This window comes from Chrysochloris asiatica, unplaced genomic scaffold, assembly GCF_000296735.1.
Source record: "Chrysochloris asiatica unplaced genomic scaffold, ChrAsi1.0 scaffold00171, whole genome shotgun sequence".
NCBI lineage: Eukaryota > Metazoa > Chordata > Mammalia > Afrosoricida > Chrysochloridae > Chrysochloris > Chrysochloris asiatica.
In genome coordinates this window covers 4,320,404-4,329,433 of record NW_006408689.1, presented here as the reverse complement: position 1 = coordinate 4,329,433, position 9,030 = coordinate 4,320,404, and positions in this window count along the sequence as shown.

The following is a 9,030-nucleotide window of genomic DNA, read 5'->3' as shown; positions in this document are numbered from 1 at the left end:
AGGTGCCGTCATTGATGGCATCAAGTGTGGCAGCGGTAGTGAGGTTGGCCCAGGATCAGACATTGTTTCGTTCTGCTGTGCATGGGGTCACTATGAGTTGGTTCCGACTTGATGGCACCTGACAACAACATCATTCCACAGATGTAGTTGTTTTGGTTCCTGTGTATTTCATATGTTGTGGTCCATGTGTATAAGTCCCTGATAATGTTGTTGAAAAAGGTATGAGTAAGTCATTGGTTTTGAAAAATTCTATCTTGAGATCTCCAGCATTATCTCTGTAACTAAGCTATATTTTCCAACTATTGATCCTTCTTTTTTGTTTCCAATTGCCATATTCTAACCATCAGTAATTATCAATGCATCTTTATTGCATGTTTGATCCATTTCATGCTAAAGAAATTAGTAGAATTCTTTAATTTCTTTGTCATTGGCTTTAGTGGTTGGTGGGTCGATTTGAATAATAGTAGTGTGAACTGGTCTTTCTTGTAGGCATATGGGTATTATCCTATCACAGGTAGCATTGTGCTTCAAGATGGAATCTTGAAATGCACCTTTTGGCCATGAATGTGATGCCAGTTTTCTTAAAATTGTTACTCTTGGTATAGTAAGCCATATGATAATCTGATTCAAAATGGCCAGTACCTGCCCATTTCTGCTCTGTAATGTCTAGGCTATCCATTTTATTTTTGCTGACTTCTATAATTTTCCTAGATTCTTACTTTGTCCATTTCACATTGTGATTTTTTAAATGTATGTTTGCAGCTATTTCTCATTTTCATTTGTCCCCCATGAGCAAATGAAGTTTTTCAAAGTTGTGCTCCATTCACATCATTAAGGTCAACTTTACTTTTGGAATCCTGGTGTGGTTCTGTAGTGTAACTACTGGACTGCTAACTCCTAGGTTGGTGGTTCAAACCAACCAGCTGTTCCTTGGAAACTCTGTACAGCGTTACTATGAGTTGGAACTGTCTTGACGGCACGTAACTACAAATACTTTGAGGCGGAAGCTATTGCCTAGTTGTATTTTGAATTCTTTCCAACTTGAGGGTCTCATCTGTTGGCATTATATCTGACAATGTTTTGCTGCTGTTCAGAGGGTTTTTGCTGACTAACCATTCAGAAATTGTCTGCCTCCTCTTCTCTCTAGTCTGCCTTAGTCTTGATGCTCCACTGTAACCTGTCCACCCTGGGTGACCCCAGTGGTATTTAAAGCACTGGTGGTAAAGTTTCCAGCATCACATCAACACATAAAGCACCACTTAAGTAAGACAAACTAACAGGTGGTGGATTAATTTATTAGAAGTTGCATAATGATTATAATTTTATCATTTCTTATTTATTTCTAGTTCGAGACTTTTAAAAAGATAATTTCTCCATAAAAAAATTTTTTTTTTAAGGTATAGAAGAAAATCCCTTTTAATCATATAAAAAGTACTTTACAAAATGCTATTGGTCATGGAAGTAGATAGCACATTAAGAGGCTTGATAAAACCTTTTCTGAGGCGAGTTCATTCCAATATTTCCAGCACCCATATAGATGCTCAGTAAATACTTGTTGAATGAAAGTAAGAGCCCCAAAAGGAGAACATGATTGTTCTTAATGACTTAGTTTAAATCTTTTGACAGTATTTTGATTGATGTTTGTAATTAGTTGGTGATTATAGATTGTGAGATGATCTACTCATTTAAGTTGGTGTAGTGAATATTTCAGGAATATGAATTTAGTGTGAGATTTGATTTTTGATTCCTGTCATTCTAAAAGTAGCAAGAGATAAGCGACATTTATGTGTCATTTGGTGCACATATAATATAGGTATGTAGGGCTGGGACATTTTGAAATTAAACATTCCTCCCCCTCCCAACTATTAAGACTAATTTTGCTGTGATAAAGGGGTATTCAATGAATATATAAATTTATTTTTGAATTAGAAGAGATGAGACACAAAAGAGAGTTTGAGAATATGTGAAATAGTTATATCCTAGTTACTGGGTGTCTTTGTTATCTAGTATCCCTATAATGGAAATATCACAAGTGGATGACTTTAACAAGCAAAGTGTATTCTCTCATAGTTTAGGATGGTTTTGTTCTTTTGTTTGTTGTATGTTGTGGAGCAGGTTTTTAACTTATATTGATCTGTATAGGGTTTCCGAGACTGTAAAATCTTTATGAGAACAGAAAGCCTTATCTTTCTCCCGTGGAGTGGCTGCTAGAGTCGAACTGCTGACCTTGCAGTAAGAAGTCCAACTCGTAATCCACTTTACTACCATAGCTCCTTAGTTTAGGAGACTAGAAGTCCAAATTTAGAGAGCCAGCTTTAGGAAAAGAGTCTGGGGAAAGTTCCATGTCTCCTTTCAACATCCCTTGGATTCTACATCTTGACATCAATCTTCCCCTGATTCTAGAAGGTTCCCAGTGCAGGGACCCTGTGTACAAATGACCAGCTTGTCTGCTGGCTCTTTCTTGGTGGTAGTAGATCCATCCTCCCTTTCTGTTCTTTCCTTTTATCTTTTTTAAGATAAAAAGTATTGCAGGCCACACTCCAGTGGTACTCCCCTTACGTTGGATCAGGGCTGTGACAGAATTAAGGGTAGTGTGTCCCACCATTAGTCCTTTTACAGGTTTACCACATCAGATCATATTCTGGGGGATCATCACTTAACTGCCAAACCATGGCCCAAATTGATACATTTTTGTTTTTGAGACATAGTTTCAATCCATGACACTTTGAAACAATCAGACCTAGGCATTTATTTAATTGGATTTTCAGTAATATTTATGTCTACAGAGGTAATTTAGATTTTAATCTGTTTTCATTTTTAAATGGACTTAATTATTAATGATTATAAAATAATACGAGTCCTGCTGTGAAACTGTAGGATAAGCACTGTACAGCTGACTGCAAGGTTGGTATTTCAAAGCCACCACCTGCTCCTTGGGAGTCCTATGCAGGGTTGTTGTGAGTTGGAATTATCTTGATGGCACTTAGCAACAACAACAACAACATAATGCAATGTTTTGATATTCTTATCACATCACAAAATGAAGAGAAACAGCTGTAAACATCCATTAATAATCAGAACATGAAATGTATGAAGTATGAATCTAGGAAAATTGAAAATTGGAAATTTCAAAATGAAATGGAACGCATAAATATTCATAACTTAGGCTTAGTGAGCTGAAATGGACTGGTATTGGCCATTTTGAATATGACAACCACATGGTTTACTATGCCGGGAATGACAAATTGAAGAGGAATGGTGTTGCATTCATTGTCAAAAATGAACATATCCAGATCAGTCATGAGGTACAACGCTGTCTGTGTTAAGATAATATCCATGCATCTATAGGGAAGACCAATTAATACCACTATAATTCAAACTTACGCACCAATCATTAAAGCCAGTGAGGATGAAATAGAAGAATTCTACCAACTTCAATCTGAAATTGATCAAACAGGCAATCAGAATGTATTGATCATTACTGGTGATTGTAATATAAAGATTGGGAATAAAGAGGAAGGATCAGTAGTTGGAAAATATGGTCTTGGTGATAGAAATGATGCTGGAGATCCCATGATACAATTCTGCAAAATCAATGATTTGTTCATTTCAAATACCTTCTTTAAACAGCATAAGAGACAACTATACACATGGACCTCACCAGATGGAATATACAAATCAAATTGACTACATCTGTGGAAAGTCAAAACAAGGCCATGGTCAGATTGTTGAACAGACCATCAATTTCAAACTGAAACTGAAGAAAATGGAACCAAGTCAAGAGAGCCAAAACATGACCTTGAATATATCCCACCTGAATTTAGAGATCATCTGAATAACAGATTTGATACATTAAACACTAAAGACCAAAGACCAGAAGAGTTGTTGGATGACATCAAGAACATTATACGGAAGAAAGCAAAAAGTCATTAAGAAGACAAGAAAGAAGGAAAAGATCAAAATGGATGTCATAAGAGATACTGAAATGTAACTTCCCAGCATAGAAATGCTAAAGCAAATGGAAGAAATGAAGAATAACAAGAGCTGACAAGTAAATTTCAAAGGTCAGTTGGAGAAGATAAAGTGAAATATCCATAACTAAATGTACAAAGATCTGGAGTTAGAAAACCAAAAAGGAAGAGTATACTCAGCTTTTCTCAAGCTGGGGGAACTGGAGAAAAAATTCAAGCCTCAACTTTCATTATTGAAGGTCTCTCTGGGCAAATTATTGAATGATGCAGAAAGCATCAAAAGAAGATGGAAGGAATACACATAGTCACTGTACCGAAAGGATTTCAAGAGGCAGCATTGAAGGAATTGGCAAAGTACAAAGCACCAGGAATTGATGGAATAAAAATTGAACTCTTTCAAGAAAGTGAGGTGGCTTTGGAGGCATTCACTCATGTATGCCAAGAAATTTGGAAGACAGCTATCTGGCCAACTGATTGGAAGAGATTCGTATTTGTGCCTAGTCCAAAGAGAGGTGACCCAGTGGAATGTGGAAATCATCGGACAATATCTTTGATATCCCATGCGAATAAAGTAAACCTAATGGTAATACAAAAACGGTGCAAGCATACATTGACAGAGAACTTCTAGAGGTTCAAGCCGGATTCAGAAGAGGATGTGGAACAAGTGATATCATTGCTGATGTGCAATGGATCTTGGCTGAAAGCAGAGAATACCAGAGAGATGTTTACCTGTGCTTTATTGACTCTGCAAAAACTTTTGATTGTGTGGATCTTGACAAGCTATGGACAACATGGTGAAGTGTGAGGATTCCGGAACACTTAATTGTACTCATGTGGAATCTGTATCTGGACCAAGAGGCAGTCGTTCGAACAGAACATGGAACACTGAAGGTTTTAAAATGAAGAAAGGTGTGCCACAGAGTTGTATTCTTTAACCATACTTAAACAATCTGTATGCTGAGCAAATAATACAAGAAGCTGGCTTCTATGAAGAAAAATGTGGCATCAGGATTTGAGGAAGACTCACTAACAACCTGCAAAATGCAGATGATACAACCTTACTTCCTGAAGTGAGGAGGACTTAAAATACTTACTGATAAAGATCAAAGAGCACAGCCTTCCTTATGGATTGCATATCACTGTAAAGAAGACAAAAAATCCTCACCATTGGACCAATAAATAAAACAACATTGTTATCAGTGGAGAAAAGATTGAATTTGTCAGAGACTTCATTCTTCTTGGATCAACTATCAACACTCTCGGAAGCAGCAGTCAAGAAATCAAATGACAATTTGCATTAGGCAAATCTGTTGCACAAGACCTTTTTAAAGTGTTGAAGAGCAAAGATGTCAGTTTGAGGACTAACGTGTGCCTGACCCAAGCCATGGTATTTTCAGTAGCCTCATATGCATGCGAAATCTGGACAGTGAATAAGGAAGGCCATAGAAGAATTGATGCTTTTGAGTTACGGTGTTAGAGGAGAAGAATATTAAAAGTGCCATGGGCTCTCAAAAGGACAAACCGATCTGTGTTGGAAGAAGTGCAGCCAGAGTGCTCCTTGGAGCACAAACTTCGTTTTTCATACTTCGGACATATTGTCAGGAGGGACCAGTTGCTAGAGAAGGCTACCATATTTGGTAGGGTGGAGGGTTAGAGAAAAAGAGGAAGACCCCCAGCGAGATGGATTGGCAAAGTGGCAGAATCAATGGGCTCAAGTTGGGAACAATTGTGAGCTTGGCTCAGAACCAGTCAGTGTTTGGTTCTGTTGTGCATAAGGTCACTATGAGTCAGTACCAACTCAATGGCACCTAACAACAACAACACGTGGCACAGTTGGATAAGAAATTGACCACAATGTCAGTTTGAACTCACAGTAGTTCAAACTCACCAGCCACTCCTCAGGCACCCTATACAGGGTCACTGTGAGTTAGAACTGACTCGATGGCACTTAGCAACAACAACAACAACATACAGTAGCTTTCAAGCATTTTAGACCTTGACTCATTGTAAGAAATACATTTTATATTGTGACCCAGTGATGCATATTCATTTATATGAAACAAAGCTCATATTTATGTATGGCACTGTAGGATCAGCACTGGACTGTGAACCACAATGTTGGGGGTTCAAATCCTCCAGCTGCTCCTTAGAAACCTTATACAGGGTTGCTGTGAGTGGAACCAACTCTGCTGCACTTAACAACAACAACAATGAATCCTTATTTACAGGTTATGAAACAACAACAACATACTTTATTACATGTGTGCACTTTATTTTCTTGTCCATTTTATACAATTTCAGTTAAAAAAAAAACAAACTGATACTTGAGACCTATTAAATTGATTTAATGACCCACTATTTGGAGTCTTGGTGTGGCTCTGTGGATTGATGCACTAGATTGCAAAATCATGTGAACTGCAAGTTTGGCAGTTCAAGCTCACCAGTGAAACCTCAGAAACCCTATACAGGGTCACTATAGGTCAGAATCCCTATACAGGGTCACTATAGGTCAGAATCGACTCGATGACACTTAACAACAATAACACCAATGAATCCATGGAGTTTTGGTGTGGTGCTGTAGGATAAGCACTGGACAGCGAGGGCAGTTTGAATCACAAGTTTGGTGGATTATACTCCTCATCTGCTCTTTGGAAATCCTATACAGGGTCATTATGGGTCAAAACCAACTTGACTGCACTTAACAACAACCATAATATGTCCTTACCCACAGTTTGTGAAACATTGCTTTAACATAACTGGGTGGTAATTTTTAACGGCTAGAATTCCCTGGATCTTAATAGGAATGTGTAAGGGGATGTCACTGAAATCAGGTTTCAAAAATTGAAAGTGTTGCTGATGATAGTTGCTATATCTTTTTGAGACAAAATGAATTTCTGTAGTATGTAATTAGAGAAATTGATATATTTTTGACATTCGCTTTTAAAAGTAAATATTTAGTCTTTTCTTAGACAACCACAGCTGAGCGAATGCCAGAAACCCAGTAACTGGGACACTTGCTACTAATAGAAGCATGTGATGTAAGGCTAGCCATCACATCACAAATAACCCTTACTCATTTAAATTTTGGAGAAGCTTAAAGACAAGTAATGACAATTTTTATATAGAGACTGAACAAAGAATTTGAAGCACTGGATGGGTAATTTTATGTTTTAAATATAGAATCTTCATTTAAAATAATAAAGAAATGGGAAATCAACACTATGGTAACATTTAAATGTAAAATTAAAGATTTAAATTTCTATTCCTTGTTTATTGTATTTTCCAAGAACATCAAATAACATAGTAAACATGTAAAGTATACTGTACAAATATTCTACGTTTAATGTAACAGTATTTTGGAAATTAGGATCTTAATAATCACTTTAAAAATATTAGAATTTCTTATAAGTGCTTACTTAAAAGCCCTTAACTATGTCTGCAGTTTTTTTTTTTTAAACGTGGTAGAATATACGATAATGATATGTGCTCAAGAAGTCTATTTTTTATCTAGCTTTGGAACCTTAAGGAGGTCAGCTGGCTCTGTAAAATCCTACAGTACTAGGCTATGCTGATTACAAAATTTGATTTTTTATTTCATATTTGGAAAGTTCATCAGTGATCGTCATATTAGAAGTAATGCCAGTGGCCTCCATTTCTACTCATATAATCAGATTATGTCTAGTGTTTTCTGTATTTGGCAGCTCATTTTAATCTTATTAGTGGATATTATTTCATACAAATTACATTTGTTTATGAAAGCAAAAAAGTTATTTGTATTTGTTCTTAAGGATGATTTTAAAAAGTATTAATTGAGTCTTTTTAAGTAAGTGAGCAAAGTGAGAATAATTTAATGCCATTTGTGAACACTCATGTAGCTTTAACCACATAAGTTCATGTCCATTATTTTTAGTAGTAGAAGGTTTAAGGTTTCAGTTACTTCAGTTAAAAGGATAGCATTAATATCACTTAATAAAAATTAAATATACAGGAGACAACCTTGCTTGCTGAAAGTGAAGAGAATTTAAAAGATCAAAGGGACTGATGAATTGATAAAGCTCAAAGACCACAGACTTAGGTAGGGTTGCGCCTCTGTGTAAAGAAAACAAAAATCTTCACAGCTGGACCAGTAAATAGCATCATGATAAATGGAGAAAAGATTGCAGTTGTCAAAGTCTTTATTTTGTTTGTATCCTCAATCAACACTTATGGTAGCAGCTGTCATGAAGCCAAAAGATGTATTGTACTAGGAAAACTTTGCTGCAAAAGGCCTCTTTAAAGTGTTTAAGAACAAAGATAGCGTTTTGAGGACTAAGGTGTGCCTGACCCAAGCCGTGGTACTTTTGTTTCAAATGCATATGACAGTTAGGCACTGAATAAGGCAGACTGTAAAAGAATAGTGGTATTTGGACTATGGTTTTGGGCAAGAATATTAAGAGTACCATGGACTGCTAGAAGAACAGACATCCGTGTTGGAAAAAGTACAACCAGAATGCTCCTTAGAAGACAGGATGGCTGGACTTCTCTCATACTTTGGATAAGTTACCACAAGGGACCAGCAGCCCCTGGAGAAAAACATTATGCTTGGTAAAGTAGAGGGTCAGTGAAAAAGAGTAAGACCCCCCCCCAGTGAGATGGAGTGACATACTGGTAGAAGAAGTGAGCTCAAATTTAACAACTGTGAGGATGGCACAGGATCTGGCAGTGTTTTGTCCTGTTGTGCTGTTGAGAAACTGTGTCCATGACACCTAATAATATTAAAGGTACCCATACCTACTCACTGAGCCTTTTAAATGCATGATGGAACACACGTCATTTCTATGGTAGAATAAATGTCAAGTTCCAACTTAAAAAAAAAAAAAAGTATATGTGTGTATGTATATATATGCTTTTTTACACACACACACACACACACACACACACACGGAGCTCTGGTAGTGTAGTGGTTATAAATCGGGCTACTAATCTCACGGCCAGCAGTTCGAAACAACCAGCTGTTCCACGGGAGAAATATGAGGCTTTCTGCTCCCGTAAAGTTTTACAGCCTTGGAAATCCTGTACA